General features: G+C 52.6%; 1 protein-coding gene across 2 annotated transcripts in view; it reads right to left on the bottom strand.

Moving 5' to 3' along the window:
• The window catches only part of TMEM209 (transmembrane protein 209), a 31,158-nt gene extending 30,274 nt beyond the window's left edge, over positions 1 to 884 (bottom strand). The window contains exon 1 of one of the 2 annotated variants that reach the window (XM_073328915.2): positions 812 to 884. The gene's annotated coding sequence lies outside the window, so the exon portion shown is untranslated. The remainder of the gene's footprint in view (positions 1 to 811) is intronic. The other variant, XM_073328914.2, reaches the window with a different exon arrangement.
• Between the last annotated feature and the right edge of the window lie 15,092 nt (positions 885 to 15,976).

Genomic DNA, 15,976 nt, shown 5'->3' with positions numbered 1-15,976 from the left:
CAATACAGCTAGGTCAATCTAAGTTTTAGGTGAGCTGTAGCTCACGAAAGCTCATGCTCAAATAAATTGGTTAGTCTCTAAGGTGCCACAAATACTCCTTTTCTTTTTGCTAAGTTTTAGGTGTAGACCAGGCCTTAGACTGTAAATTCTTTGGGACAGAGACTGTCCTTTTGTTCTGTTTATACAGCACCTGACATAATGGAGCCGTGGTCCCCGACTGGGACTCTTGAGCACAATCTACAGTAATACACGTAACTGTAAGACAGTGCTTCCGGTGTCCCAGAGTTGGCCAAGCTGCAGGACACCGCTGGGATGTGCAGATCAGCTGGGCCCCTCTGTACTGCACAGCTGTATCTACACTAGGGACCATTAGCCACCGCTGCCAGGGGGCAGTGGATCAGCCCCACGTTCCTGAGCGGGAGGGTAGGCCAGAGGCGGCATCGACACCAGGGACATTAGTCGCCACGACGAAGGAGCGCCGGCAACAGACCAGCCCCCACTTCGCTGGGGGCGCCCAGCGCGGCGGCTGGGCCCGCACCAGGGAGGTTAACGGCTGCTGCCGGCGGCGCCGGGCACGACACCGCCGGCGGGGCCCAGCCCTGCCCGGTGGGGCGGCACCCGCTGGGCGGGCAGCGGCTGCGGCCAGGCAATGGGGAACGCGGGGGGGGGGAGGGGCAGAGCCTCTCCCCCAGCCCCTCCCCCTCCAGCGAGCAGCCGGCTCGGAGGAGGCGGGAGGGGGTCGCACTCCCCCCTCCCCCCGGCCGCCCCATGGCGCGAAGGGGGCCGGCAGCCCCCGTCTTCCAACACTCACCACGCTCCCCCGCACCGGTCCCCACTGCGCTTGCGCCGACCACGCGCGCGGCCGCCGGCCGGAAGGGAAGCCTTCCCACCGGGGAGGGAGGGGCTTGTTGCCATGGGGACGGGAGCGCGCCGCCAGCCGTTGCCCCTCCCCCTCCCCCTCCCCCTCCCCCTCGCTTCTCCGCTGTCCCGTTTCGGCGGGAGCGGGTGTGAGGCGCGATGGAGGCGGGGGGAGGGGCCGGCGCGCGGCGCTCCCGCCCGCGCTCCTGTGACAGGGGTGAGGGGCGGGACTGGCCTGGAGCGAGTCTCCCCGAGCCGGCGTCGATCCCCCGGTGGCTGTTGAATGCAGCCCGGGGGATTTTAATGGGATATTTTAAGAAAATGACATTATGGCATGTTGGCTGGGGAGGGGGGAATCTCCCGGTACAGCTTCAGTCAGAGTTGGCAACCCTCACGGTGACACGTCAGCGCGACCGAGGCGCGTCGGCAGCCGGCCCTCACGGTTCGGCCCCACGCGGTGACACGTCAGCGCGACCGAGGCGCGTCGGCAGCCGGCCCTCACGGTTCGGCCCCACGCGGTGACACGTCAGCGCGACCGAGGCGCGTCGGCAGCCGGCCCTCCCGGTTCGGCCCCACGCGGTGACACGTCAGCGCGACCGAGGCGCGTCGGCAGCCGGCCCTCACGGTTCGGCCCCACGCGGTGACACGTCAGCGCGACCGAGGCGCGTCGGCAGCCGGCCCTCCCGGTTCGGCCCCACGCGGTGACACGTCAGCGCGACCGAGGCGCGTCGGCAGCCGGCCCTCCCGGTTCGGCCCCACGCGGTGACACGTCAGCGCGACCGAGGCGCGTCGGCAGCCGGCCGTCACGGTTCGGCCCCACGCGGTGACACGTCAGCGCGACCGAGGCGCGTCGGCAGCCGGCCCTCACGGTTCGGCCCCACGCGGTGACACGTCAGCGCGACCGAGGCGCGTCGGCAGCCGGCCCTCACGGTTCGGCCCCACGCGGTGACACGTCAGCGCGACCGAGGCGCGTCGGCAGCCGGCCCTCACGGTTCGGCCCCACGCGGTGACACGTCAGCGCGACCGAGGCGCGTCGGCAGCCGGCCCTCACGGTTCGGCCCCACGCGGTGACACGTCAGCGCGACCGAGGCGCGTCGGCAGCCGGCCCTCACGGTTCGGCCCCACGCGGTGACACGTCAGCGCGACCGAGGCGCGTCGGCAGCCGGCCGTCACGGTTCGGCCCCACGCGGTGACACGTCAGCGCGACCGAGGCGCGTCGGCAGCCGGCCCTCACGGTTCGGCCCCACGCGGTGACACGTCAGCGCGACCGAGGCGCGTCGGCAGCCGGCCCTCACGGTTCGGCCCCACGCGGTGACACGTCAGCGCGACCGAGGCGCGTCGGCAGCCGGCCCTCCCGGTTCGGCCCCACGCGGTGACACGTCAGCGCGACCGAGGCGCGTCGGCAGCCGGCCCTCACGGTTCGGCCCCACGCGGTGACACGTCAGCGCGACCGAGGCGCGTCGGCAGCCGGCCCTCACGGTTCGGCCCCACGCGGTGACACGTCAGCGCGACCGAGGCGCGTTGGCACCTGGCCGTCACGGTTCAATGGCATATGGTGACATGTCAGCATGTTAGTGATGCGTTGGTGCCTGGTGACACGTCCACATGACATTAGTGAAGCAGTGGCATAAGAACACAACATAAGAGTGGCCATGCTGGGTCATCTAGCAATGGTCGATCTAGCCCAGCATCCTGTCTTCCATCAGTGGCCAATGCCAGATGCTTCAGAGGGAATGAATAGAACAGGGTAGTTATCGAGTGATTGACCTTCTTGTCAGTTGTTTGAAATGGGCCATCCTGTTTGCATTGGCCTCATTACCACTACAAAACTCCAAGATCTCTTTCTTGAGTAGTAACAGCTAATTTAGATCCCATCGTTTGATATGTATAATTGGGATTATGTTTTCTAATGTGCATTACTTTGCATTTATCAACATTGAATTTCATCTGCCATTTTGTCGCCCAGTCACCCAGTTTTGTGATTTGCAATTAGCTTTGGGCTTAATTATCTTGAGTAGTTTTGTGTTGTCTTTAAATTTTGCCACCTCACAGTGATACAGTAACTCCCCACTTAACGTCCTCTCGCTTAACGTTGTTTCGATCTGACTTCCCTGCTCAATTACAGAACATGCTCCATTTAAAGTTGTGCAATGCTTTGCTATAACGTCATTTGGCTGCCTGCTTTTTCCACAGCTGGCAGCCCCCCATCAGCTCCCCTACAGCCCCCTCTGCCACAGCGCCTCCCGCCCGCCAGCAGACCCCGCAGATCAGTGCCTTCTACTTCCTCCCCCTTCCTTCTGCCCACGACAATCAGCTGGTTTGCGGAGTTCAGAAGGGAGGGGGGAGGAGCAAGAACTCAGCGCGCAGGCTCCCCGTCCCTCCCCTGCCTCCTGAACGCCGCAAACCAGTGACATAGGCAGGAGGGAGGGAGGAGGAGCGAGGACATGGCGTGCCTCACCCCTTCCTCCCCTGCTTCCTGCCCGCGGCAATCAGCTGACTTGTGGCGTTCGGGAGGGAGGGGGAGCCTGCGCGCCATGTCCTCACTCCTCCCCACTCCCTTCTGCCTCCTGAACGCCGCAAGCCAGCTGGCAGGCTCCCCCTCCCTCCCCTGCCTCCTGAACGCTGCAAGCCAGCTGATTGCCACGGGCAGGAGGCAAGGGAGTGTAGGGTGGTTCAGCCGGCTCATCCCTCTCTGGGGCGGCGAGGAGCCAGACCGCCTCGCTACTTCTGTCAGGTGTGTCGGAGAACTAGCCTGGCTGCGGGGCCAACAGTCAGTAGCTCAGGCTGTCAGGTGGGGCTGAGCACACAGCTCAGTATTAGCCAGCCTAGGCCCTGGATCGGGGTGGGCAACAAACAGTGGTGCAGGCCCTCAGGCAAGGCTGAGTAAACTGTTCACTATTAGCAGGCCCAGGCCCTGGATCAGGGCAGGGCAACAAACAGTCAGTAGCTCAGGCCCTCAGGCAGGGGCTGGGCAAACAGTTCACTATTAACAAAGCCCAGGCCCTGTATCAGAGTGGCCTGGGAGAGGGGGAGACTGCCACCCGCGAGTTGGGTGGCAGGGGGTACACAGGCCCATCCACTCCACTGCATCCCAGCCCGGGGCCCTAGCAGTGGCAGAAGACCCGCTGCTGTGTCAATGGGGTTCCTGGCCGTAACACACTGACATAGGCTCTGGCACTCGGGACAGGAGCTACAATAGTTCCTTACTTCCTGATGCATGCCGGGCCAGAAGAAGCATGTCAGTATCCAGGCTAGAGTCTTCTCATGGCCCAAGTGCCCAGCAGCAGGGATGTCGTGGGTGAGTTTCATTAGAGCCTGCGGGTGACATTGAGGCACGAGTAGTTGGCTCTGGGGTTCTCCCATGCGCGGGTCCCATTCTACTTGATAGAGCCAATCCTGATGCAGTTTGAAGTGTGGCCACTGCTTCGCCCAGTGTGGGTCAATTACGGCTCCATCAACCATGACTAGTTGTTCGTAAGCGTGACTGAGGGTGGTATCTGCCCTTTGGTCACGACAAAAGTCAGTGTGAAGCAGGGGTTCAGCAGCAGTGTCTGGCGGGGCATCCGCGGGTTCTTCTTCCAGTCCGTTGGGGTCTGGTGCCTCCTCCCCCTCCGACTGGGTCTCAGGAAGGCCCCCTTCCGGTGCTGGCGTAACTGCGGGACTTTCGTCGGCATTTAAGTGGAGGACTTCCAGGAAGTCTGGCCAGTCCCACCCCAGGATTACCGGGTAGGTGAGCTGAGAAGCCAGGCCAATCACCATTGATCACATGACCCCATCCACGGTCAGCCGGACTTGGGCACTGGGGTAGGGTCGTACGTCACCATGAATGCACTGTAGAGGGATCGTCCCCAGGCGTGGATCAGCCTGGAGGCCTAGGCTTTGACGAACAAGCGTCTGACCGCAGCCTGAATCAATTAGGGCTAAGGTTGGGCAATCCCCAACAACCACTGGCACTGTAATCTTGGTGGCCTGTGGACGTCAGGCATGGGTTTCTCCCGTGCAGACCTGGCCGAAACTGCAATCCATTCCAGTGCAGTCGCACTGTAAATGGCCATATTTCCCACAGGAAAAACAGGGTCCGAGGTCTGCGCATCCCGGCTGGGACAGTGTTCCCGCCTGGCCCCTGGGAGGGCTTTGGTTGGTCCCTCGGGTATCTGGTCGAGGTGCCAGGGCTTGTCGAACTGGGGACTCGGCAGGCCGGGGTCGGGGCTCCGGGCCCCATGACGGGTTTCGTGGTTCGATCCGGGTGGCCCCCCCTTTTCTCTGGGTTAGGGCGCTCTGGTCCCGGCGGGGCAGCTCTAATGATTGGCCCCACCGGTGCTTCGGCAGCAAGGAAGTCCTCCATTAGGCAGCCGTTAACGTCGTAGGCTGGTGGCGGAGGACCCAGGCCCCCCCCGCGATGGGAGCATATGGACGAATTGCTCCAGAATAATTTGTTCAACGAGCTCATCCAGGGTCTGCCTTTCGGGCTGTAGCCACCGCTTGCACGCTTCCCTCAAGTCTTGGGTTACCATCCAGGGTCGGGCCCCTGTAGGATAGACCAAGCTCCAGGACTGTTGTCAGAAGGTCTCTGGACTAACGTCCAAGGCATCTAAGATTGCCGCCTTTACCCAGGTGTAGTCCCATGCCGCGTCCATGGACAGGCCCCGATATACGGTTTGGGCGGTCCCGGTCAGGTACGGGGCCAAGATGGTTGCCCACTGGTCTTGGGCCCAGCCTGCGACCAATGCCACCCTTTCAAAAGTCACAAGAAAGGCTTCTGGGTCATCGTTGGGTCCCATCTTTGTCCACCGGATGGGAGGGGCTAGGCTGGGTGGTCCAGCAGGATGGGGCTACAAGGTCACCAACTGCTGTAGGCATTGCTGCTGGTGGTCCCAGTGCTGGCATCCCAGCTCCAAAATCAGCTGTTGGACCACCTGCTGCTGGAGCTGGGTGGCTGCCTGTTGCTGCTGCTGGAGCTGGAGCTGGGCCGTCTGCTGCTGTTGTTGGCTTTCGGCTAAGAACTTAATAAGCTTATCCATATCCGTGGTTGCTTGGGCACACTCCTCCGCACATCCCTTCTCACAAGCATCGGGGGATCAATGCCCACATTCTCCACCACGCGTAGGGGGGTTCGGCCGGCCCGTCCCTCTCTGGGGTGGCGGGGAGCCAGACCGCCTCGCTACTTCTGTCAGGTGTGTCGGGGAACTAGCCTGCCTGCGGGGCCAACAGTCAGTAGCTCAAGCCGTCAGTATTAGCCAGCTCAGGCCCTGGATCAGGGCAGGGCAACAAACAGTCGGTGGCTCAGGCCCTCAGGCAGCGGCTGAGCAAACAGTTCACTATTGGCCAGGCCCCGGCCCTGGATCAGGGCGGGGCAACAACCAGTCGGTGGCGCAGGCCCTCAGGCAGGGGTTCACTATTAACAAGGCCCAGGCCCTGGATCAGAGCGGCCTGGGAGAGGGGGAGACTGCCACCCGCGAGTTGGGTGGCAGGGGGGACGCAGGCCCACCCACTCCACTGCATCCCAGCCCGGGGCCCTAGCAGCGGCAGAAGACCCGCTGCTGTGTCAGTGGGGATCCTGGCCGCAACACACTGACGTAGGCTCTGGCGGTGTTGCAGCCTGACTAGGGTCGGCTGCCCCCAGGCTACCTCCCCATCTAGAGGTACCTGGGTCCGGACAACGTCCTCCCAGGGGTCACATGCCATGGGCTCCTCGGGGTAACTGGTGCACGGTTGGCTTGGCAGCGTCTCTGGGCTCGGGCTAGCCTCAGGCATTGGCTGGTCTGGCCAGTCCCCGGGTCGGCTGCCCATTGCCGTGGTCTCCCAGCTAGAAGCTCCTCCACAGGCATCTGGCCTCTCTGGTGGCTGTGTTTCAAGTCAGCTCTGGGGTCGGGCTTTTATACTTCCTGTCCTGTGCCTTGACCTCGGAGGGGTGGGCGCAGGGTTCACCGGCTCTGCCCACTTTGGTGTCCAGAGAGGCTCGTCCGTCTCCAGGGCGGCGGGGAGCCAGACTGCCTTGCTACAGGGAGGGACGGGGGAGGAGTGAGGACAGGGCGTGCCGAGTAAAGGGGGAGGAGGGGAAGAAGAGGCGGGTTAAGGGTGGGGGCTTGGGGGAAGGGGTGGAGTGGGCGGGCCAAGAGTTGAGCCCTCCGCTCCCAGTGCTGCAGAGTAGGGGAAGCTGCCGCTGCACAATGTGCTTCTCTTAGCCTACAAACACCTTCAGATGCCTTTCCTGCCTCATTGTCTCCAGTGCCAGTGGGCTGTGCCTGTGTGGGGTAAGGCGGGGACGCCTCCCAACTATAGTACTGTACTGTATGCCCAAAAAAATGTCCCTGGAACCTAACTCCCCCCCATTTACATTTGTTCCTATGGGGAAATTGGATTCGCTTAACGTTGTTTCACTTAAAGTCGCATTTTTCAGGAACATAACTACAGCGTTAAGTGAGGAGTTACTGTACGTTAGTGCAACTCCACAAAGTTACAGCACCACAGAGTTTCAATGTGATGCTTTTATGCATTGGTGCAACTTTGTGTTTTGATTTGAAGTGTTAACACAAGGTTGAACTAGTGCATCCTAAAGATATTTCCTCACTAAGTAAGGATGTTTCCATATGATGGGATGATGAGTTGGGTGATGTGTTGATGATATACAGCATGATGATATTATTGCAACATGACTATCACCTCAACACAGTAATGCACTAATGGGAACTGATGATATATTGACACAAACTGTAATATTTTGCAAAAAGAAAAGGAGTACTTGTGGCACCTTAGAGACTAATCATCGGATGCATCCGATGAAGTGAGCTGTAGCTCACGAAAGCTTATGCTCAAATAAATTGGTTAGTCTCTAAGGTGCCACAAGTACTTCTTTTCTTTTTGCGAATACAGACTAACACGGCTGTTACTCTGAAACCTGTACTATTTTGCAGCAACATAATATGTTGACACAACATGATGGAGTATGAACCCCCATATTCATCATTTGTATATAATTGTGATATTTCATATAAAGTATGCCATGTAAGGTATCATGGGAAAGGTTATGATCTGCTGAAAGCCATTGTTCTATCTAAATATGTATATCATTAATGTATATGAAGTTATGAGATTGTGTTGTATAGTCGTCACTAAAATATGCTGTGAGTTGCGAAATTGCCCAGATATTAGCTCCTCAGAGACAACAGCAAGGAAGTAACCAACACCTGGGCATGTGTCAAACAACCATCAACAGCCATTGACCAGCAAGGGAGTTACAATTCAATGACTTACTTGTGCAAGGCCACAACAGATGAATTGCCCAACCTTGCCTGGTGGCTCAGGAATGCCCAGATATCCTTGGATTTATGTTCTCCAAGCACATGGAATGAGGATATAAAATAGGGGACAGAGGCCGCTTGGTTTATCCCTTCTCCTCTCCCACCTATGCTGAAGGTAACGAGAATGCTGGAGCTGAGGAGACTGGTCTCCAGGCTAACAGAGAGAGCCTGCTTATGAAAGACTGTAACCAACTTGCAGTATCTAGTGGAGTGAGAAAACCTGCTTAGTCCAGATATTGCCTAGTCTAATAAGGTTGAGAATTTAGACTGTGTGCTTGTCTTTTATTTTCATTTGGTAACTACTCTGACTTTTGTCTATCACTCATAATCACTTAAATCCATCTTCTGTAATCAATAAACTTATTCTAGTGTTTATCCTTACCAGTGGGTTTGACTGAAGTGCTTGGTAAATCTGCTCAGGTTACAAAGACTGGTGCATGCCCACTTTCCATTGATGAAGTGTTGAATGAATTCATAAACTTGCATTGCTCAAGAAAGGGTCTTGAGCAGTGCAAGACAATATATTCCAGTGGTACAAGGCTGGGAGGTGGGGGGGATTTGGCTGGTGTCTTTCTCTGTGTGATTCGTGAGTGGCTCTAGGAGCATTCATACAATTTGGCTAGGCATGGGGCTGCATATGTGGTAGTACTGAGTGTAACAGCATGTGGAGGGGTTTGCTGCTTGTCACCAGTAAGGTGTTGTGAGAGACAACCCAGATTAGTGAGTTAAGGGGCCACAGCGGTCCCACAGTCCCAGGTTGCACTCTGGAGATCCTGTCACAACAACATTCTGAGGTGAGAAGACTGGGTGGGAGTGGAAGACTGGGACAATAAGGGGATCAGCAACAGAGGGGAACAGTGTAGGGGAGACCCAGAACTGCAGCCGGCCATCAAACACATCCAAAGACAGGAGCAGTGGCTCCCTACCATAGGCACAAAGTAAGAAGAGACTGTTGCCCTGGGGAAGGGAGGAAAGAGAAGAAGAAGGGGGTGAAGGATGGAACTATATAGAGCCAGCCCATTGGGCCACTGTGTGATCAAAGGGTTTCAGTTGTTCTGGAAGCCCTTCAATCTTTGATCCATTTTCCAAACATCAGAACAAAAGCAACAGAAACATAAAATAGAAACAGAATTTTCATGCAGCATTAAGGGCCCAATCCTAGGAGGCACTGATTTTCCTGAGCTCCCATGGACTTCAGATGGAGTTGAAGGCACCCAGCACTTCACAGGAACAGGTCTAAAAACCTAAACACATAAAGTTTGGAGCAAATGCAACTTCACAACATAATACAATAGGTCTTCCTTGTGCTTAGATTACACCTCCATGTTACTATGGTTCCAAGAATGATGTCATCAGCATGTTCTGACCACTTCTTGTGATAGCTCTTAAGACAAATAAATGTCAACAATAGGTTACCAAGGTACCACATGGTGCATTAGAATCCACTCTGTCCTCTTTTATCCCATTTCCTAAGAGAGAAACAACATTATGCTGTGTCTTAATCAACTAAACTCAATGGGATTCCCTTTTCTCTATTTTTGGTGGCTTTATTTACATAATGGCCCTGTAGCGGCCATTGCCAGCCAAGAACCAGATTACAGAGAGTGTGACGGGGATGATGAAGACTTTTGTGGGGTTGTGGGGCAAATCCTGCTTTCATACTGTATTGGCATTTTGGCTATAACTCTCATCAACCATGCTTATACTTGGGTAAGAGTATTATTTTTTTAATTGATTTTACTGTGGCAGTGTTTTGAAGCCCCAGTCAGGGATCAGGACCCTATTATGCTAGGCTCTGTATGCATAAATAACAAAAAAAACTATCCCTGTCCATAGAGTTTACAATGTAAAAAGATATTTTATTATTATTAATTACTATGCTCCATCAGTGCGCTTGGAATCCTACAATGCAAAGAGAAGTCATGGTCTTTGCTCCAAGGAGCTTATAATCTATTATAAACTGACAGCACAGTTCAGACACACAATAAATTGGGGGACCACTAGGAAGTTGAAGATCCTGATGCTAATTTTGCTTACCCCTGTGTAAAAATCAAAAGTATCTCCTTGGAAGTCAGTGTTGTTACAATGGTGTAAAATGAGCACCCAGCAAATGGTGCAAATGAGATCAGAATGAGGATTCTCCCAGTGCTGCTGATGACTCTTTACATATAATGGGCCAAATCCTGAAGTTCCTACTCATTTCTTACTCAGGACTTTTCAAAGAGGTTGTGCGAAGAAGATGCATGTGAATAAAAGCTGCATTGGGGACAGTGGAATGCCCTATCTTTTTTAAAACCAGTGTGTTATTTATAATAATTAATTGTTAATCATCAGTTATTAATAATAAATTGTGCTATGAGGGGCTGAACTGGATGGCTCAGAGGAGTGGTAATAGATAGAGTCCTTCACCTCCACATCAATGGTACAAGTCCAACTCAAGTTTGTACTGAAAGGTGTTGCCACCCAAAGACTATCTGGCAGCCCAAGTGAAATAAATGTGGGGTCTCAGTCCAGTTTCCAGTGGACAAATGTTCTCACCACAAAGCTCATGATCACTTATTGTCCCTTGCCCTGATTGGCAGGCTCGGCACAAAAGCCAAAGACATTGCTCCCATCACGGGAAGGTTTCCTCCAGGCCAGTGCTGAGGCTCAGCAGCAGGGCAATGTGGAGAAGCTTGCTTTGCGGCTGCCATTGCTATCTGTTTCAGAGTAGCAGCCGTGTTAGTCTGTATTCACAAAAAGAAAAGGAGTACTTGTGGCACCTTAGAGACTAACCAATTTATTTGAGCATAAGCTTTTGTGAGCTACAGCTCACTTCATCATTGCTATCTGTGTTCTATATGAATTATCAACTCTATTCTTCAGGACAGTCAGGATGACACCTTTCACTAGCCCACTTAAGAAACAGTGTTGTACATTGGGCAGTATCCACTGACTAGAAATTATTAAAAATCCTTCTAAATAGCAAACTCTATACCATTTATTCATGTTTTCCTGAAACACAGATTCTCCGGAAATGCCGAGATAAAGGACTACCTTCTGGCAAAGGGACTAGCAGTTCAGAAGGTAAATTTGAGTTCTATTAGGCTGTCAAAAGGGTTTTAAAAAGAGAGAGAGTGGACTGATGATTAAAAAGGAAATGTGATCTCTAAAGAGAAGTGTTTTGAATTGTAAGGGGGGGGGTCATAATTCTTCTGTATGAAGTATCAGTGAGGCCCCACATAGAATAATGGGAAAAATTCTCTCATTTATATACGTGTAAATCCAGAATATCTCCACTAAGCAGTATGAACTTCACATGAACTCCAGCATGAACAGAGCTGAATTTGATCCAGTGAGTACAGATTTGGGTATCTCACCGTTAAAAGGATAGTGATACAATAGAAAGAATACAAATAAATGCAAAAATGATGATCAACAGATTTGGAAGGTCTGATGTAAAAGGAATCATGGTTAAAGGACTTAAGTAATTGTAACTCAGGGATAGTGTGAATGTGGCAGTCTAACTCCTGGGAAAAAGGGAGGCAGGATTCATTGTTTTATTACAGACAGGCTGTTGCTCAACTTACATGATACAGCACCCTCCACGCTAAACAATGATTCCCTGATGCAGGAAGTGCCAAGTTTACATGTAGCCAGCTACCACAGTCTGCGCCACCTGAGTACATGCAGCCAGGCTGCGTGCAAGTAAGAAATGAGGAATGAGACAAATCTAATCAAATTTGGTATACAAGATGCATCTAAGCCTTTACTTTCTCCTATCCCTGATCCTCTTCAAGATCCCCCCTGTATCTCTGCTTTGCCACTGCCAGTGTTATGCAATGATTAGGTATCCTTGTTATACCAATAAAAGAAAAACCAGCAGGATCTTATTAAAGGGCATAAGGCAAAATGCCACATTTATTGTGAATACTGAAAGAATCCTAGTAAGCAGTGAGTTATAGCTATAACATTCCATTCAATTTCATATTTATTCACACATTCATTCATACACACACACACACAGGTTCTGCAAGGTTGTTATCATAGTTACCAGCCTTAGAGTTGCTCGTGCCAAGCCACTGGCCAGGTGGCCTGGACACGAGGAGGGAGCAGGGCCTTGTCAGATGCACATCTGATGCTCCTGGAAGTTGGTTTGCAGAATCAGACCCCAAAGTTCTCAGTTTCTAGAGTCCATTTTTATAGGAATTTCTTCCTATGCCAGTCGATGGGAATTGCTTCATCATGCTGTTGCTGAATCAATCAGCAGATGGCACATTCCTGACGGCTCCGTGCTGCTAGATGTTATCTTGTTCTTCGGTTCTCCCATCCTTGAGGCTGTTGGGTGGATTCCAGTCTGCCCTCCGGGGGTCCTCTGGTTCTTTCCACTTGATGCCTTCTTCGGCCAATCGACACTGGATTCTTAGGCTGGCACCTCCCTGGTCATTCAGTTATTATCCACACCAAGCATCCATCCACACACATGCTCTATCTCTATTTTAATCACAATTGTTAAAAAAGCGAGATAAATACAACAAAAGGGCGGGGCGTCTCTGTGTGCTGTTTCTGTTGTTACAAAGTATCGCTTTGAGTCTCTCTCTCTCTCTCTCTCTCTCTCTCTCTCTGTGAGTAGTTGTTGTTACAAAGTATTGCTTTGAGAACAGACTCTGTCTTAGGATGTACTAACACAATTAGCAGCTTGCAAGTTTCACACAGAGAGGGAGAGAAACAGTAAAACCAAGAGACCAAAACCCAAGAGACCTCTTAATTAGTAATACCCTGGAATTTAAACGATGGGGAATCAAACTCATTTGAGATTTTAATACAGAACTTCTTTAATATGATCCAACATCCTGCCTTCTCCTCAGTTCATGCACAGCATATTCATTACTACAAAATGAGAGTGGTTGCTGGCCTGCCACCAGTGTGAGACTAGTTAATGTCTGGCAGCACAGATTAGCAGGCTCTGAATCCATGCGGTGTATAACATGGACAATGAAGGGAGCTGTAGTATTGCTCTAAGGAGCCACAGGTTCTCTTGCTCTGTTTTAAAGGAATAAAGTGAGAAGAGGAGGTAGGATCATTCCATTCTGTGCATCTGATGAAGTGGGCTGTAGCCCACGAAAGCTTATGCTCTAATAAATTTGTTAGTCTCTAAGATGCCACAAGTCCTCCTGTTCTTTTTGCAGATACAGACTAACACAGCTGCTACTCTGAAATCTATTAATTCTGTACAAATACTTAAAGGATATGACCTAAGGGTCAAATTACCTCCTACCCAGGTTATTCTCCTTTTGGAAACAGGAAATTCACTATTGGTGAGTTCCAGGCTCTAGTGGAAGAGCATGCTGCTTACCTATCCTTTGGAGGGAGAGAAGGAGGGTTTGCTCCTCCTGGAACAGACTGGGTTCAGCCCCAAAAACCCATGATCCATTGGAAGCCAAGGCCACGTGTCCATGTTTTGGCCACGTGTTTGCACAATGCCTCCTTGCCATGCTGCTATGTGTCCTTGACTGCTGCTGTCCTACAAGCTTCTGTTTGTAGGTGTAGAGGTGATTGTATAGCATCTGGAGCAGCTAGTGTACATGAATACAGACAGGATCTCTGCCTTAGGCTCCCCTTTGTCTCAGAAAGTGAAGGGGAGCCTCATGAAGGGGAGACCTACTTTCTAAGTCGACTAAGGACATATTATAAGAAGCAGTGGCCTTAAACTGAAGCAGGGCAGGTTAGGATTAGACATAAGGGAGGTTCCTCAAGGGAGGCATGGCCTACCATGTTTGGGTTTTTTTAGATATATGGATGTGGTCTTTATCCACTGATGTAAGCTTTACCCACTCCTGTCTGTGAGGATATATTTTTATGCCAGGTTTGCCTACTCTCTATCCGCCTTCCTAGCCTTTCAGAGGAAGGAGAACCTGAAGGCACAACCACCATGGAGTAAGGGTCACTATGGATTACAGTGCTGCTAAGCTGTTTTTCTTCTGTTAGTTCCCAGGGACCCTGTCTGCATTCGTCACAGCGGCTTCAACGTCTGGGATTTCCTCAGCAAGTTTTTCAATGGGAAAAACAAAAAGCACACCTGCCGGTCCACTGACCCCACCCTCTATTCAGAGGTGGCCACAGCCTGGGCCTACTTAGAAATGAAGAAAGCAAGGTTCGTCTCAAAGCTCAGCCAGCAGACTGTCTGTGATAGCGACTCCTCAGACATAAGTAGCGAGGACTTGGATTTGGGGGCATCCTTGGGGAAGGAAAGTGAAACAGAATATATCCCCACCTCAGCTAGCCTTAGACAGCGAAAGATAGAACTACTGAAGCAAAGGAATATGGGGAGCCAGTGGATCAGGGAACAGCCCTGTCTTCGCTGCAAAGCCAAGAGGACAAGAAAATGGCTGTCCCAGCATTTCTTTAATCCCATGCCACCTCCTCATGGGAAGAACTGTTCATTAGAAGACAATTCCTCCAGGGGTATCACCACGTGACTTGCCTCCATTTGAGCTATACCTGGGTTTTTGTTTGCTTGAAGCCATTGCACTAGGTAGACAGAACCTGTGTAAAAACACAGCATGGGAAGGTTCAAGGAAATGACTCATTTCAATAAAACTTGGCTACAGACAATAAATGTACCCAGCACAATGTGCTGGTTAATGTATGCATAAGAGTGTGTTTATTTAAAAATATAAATATCATTGCCTTGGCAGGGCCTAGTGAAGACATCTCTTTCCACAGCAGGTGTACCACAGGAGTTCCTCCATTTTACGTATAGTGGGACAAATTCATTGAGGAATTAAGCTGAACTTCTGCTGAGTACCAGCGTGCGACAGGGCAAAATGGCAACAACCGTAGTAACAGGGACAGAGCCACTGCAATGCCAGAAGTGAGCCATGCTTGTGAAAGGGGCAGAGGTGAAAGTAAGCCGGTCCAATATGGCGTACCGGCAAGAGCCGGTGCGCCATACCGGACCGGCTTCCCCCAGCAGCAATTTAAAGGGGCTGGGGCTCCCAGCAGCAGCTGGAGCCCTGGGCCCTTTAAATTGCTTCCGGAGCCCCGCTGCCGGAGCTTCTGGATAGCGGAGGCAGCAGGGAGCCCTGGGGCTCCGTTGGCGAATTAAAGGGCCTGGGGCACCACTGCGGGTAGTGGCGTCTGGGAGCCCCAGGCCCTTTAAATGGTCCCCAAGCCACAGGCTCCCAGCCGCCTCCGTAGCTGGTAGCTCCGGTGGTGATTTAAAGGGCCTGGGGCTCCCAGCTGCCTCTACAGTAGCCGGAGCCCCGGGCCCTTTAAATCTTGATTTAAAGGGCCTGGGGCTCTAAAGGCTCCACCTCTTCTGGTTTAGGCCCCACCCCTTCTAGTCGAGGCCCTGGCCCTGCTCAGGACTCCGGTGTACCGGTAAGTTCTTTACGTTACTTTCACCCCGGAAACGGGGTATGGCCACGCTGGGCAGAGCATCTGGCAGTGGAGCTCCTGTGTATTTCCAAAAGGCATTAAAGCTGCCTCCAACTCCACTGGGGGAAACACCGTCTCCTTGAGGGCTGAAGCTCCTCTGGAGCATATAGAGCTTTGCCGGCAAAGCTTTGAACTTGACACCTTCCTGTGCCAGCTTTGCTGAATTTGGCCCAGCCAGCTGCCAATTATCACAACATCAGAGTGGAAAGTACCCTGAGAGGAGAAATTACATCCTTGTCTGCCCAGCTACCTTGAAAGTTTTGACATATGTGGGAATTCAATCATATGGGATTCAGATACCACTTTAGTTGAAGAGGGAGGACATATCAGGCCCTTTATATAAATATGGCCTTGCTTGCTAGATCATTGGTCTTCTGTCTCTGGCTAACCCTTCAAAC

The sequence above is a fragment of the Lepidochelys kempii genome, chromosome 1 (genome assembly GCF_965140285.1).
Source record: "Lepidochelys kempii isolate rLepKem1 chromosome 1, rLepKem1.hap1, whole genome shotgun sequence".
In the NCBI taxonomy this organism is placed as follows: Eukaryota; Metazoa; Chordata; order Testudines; family Cheloniidae; genus Lepidochelys; species Lepidochelys kempii.
The sequence above is the reverse complement of the archived record's forward strand: the minus strand, read 5'-3'. Positions and strand labels throughout refer to the sequence as shown.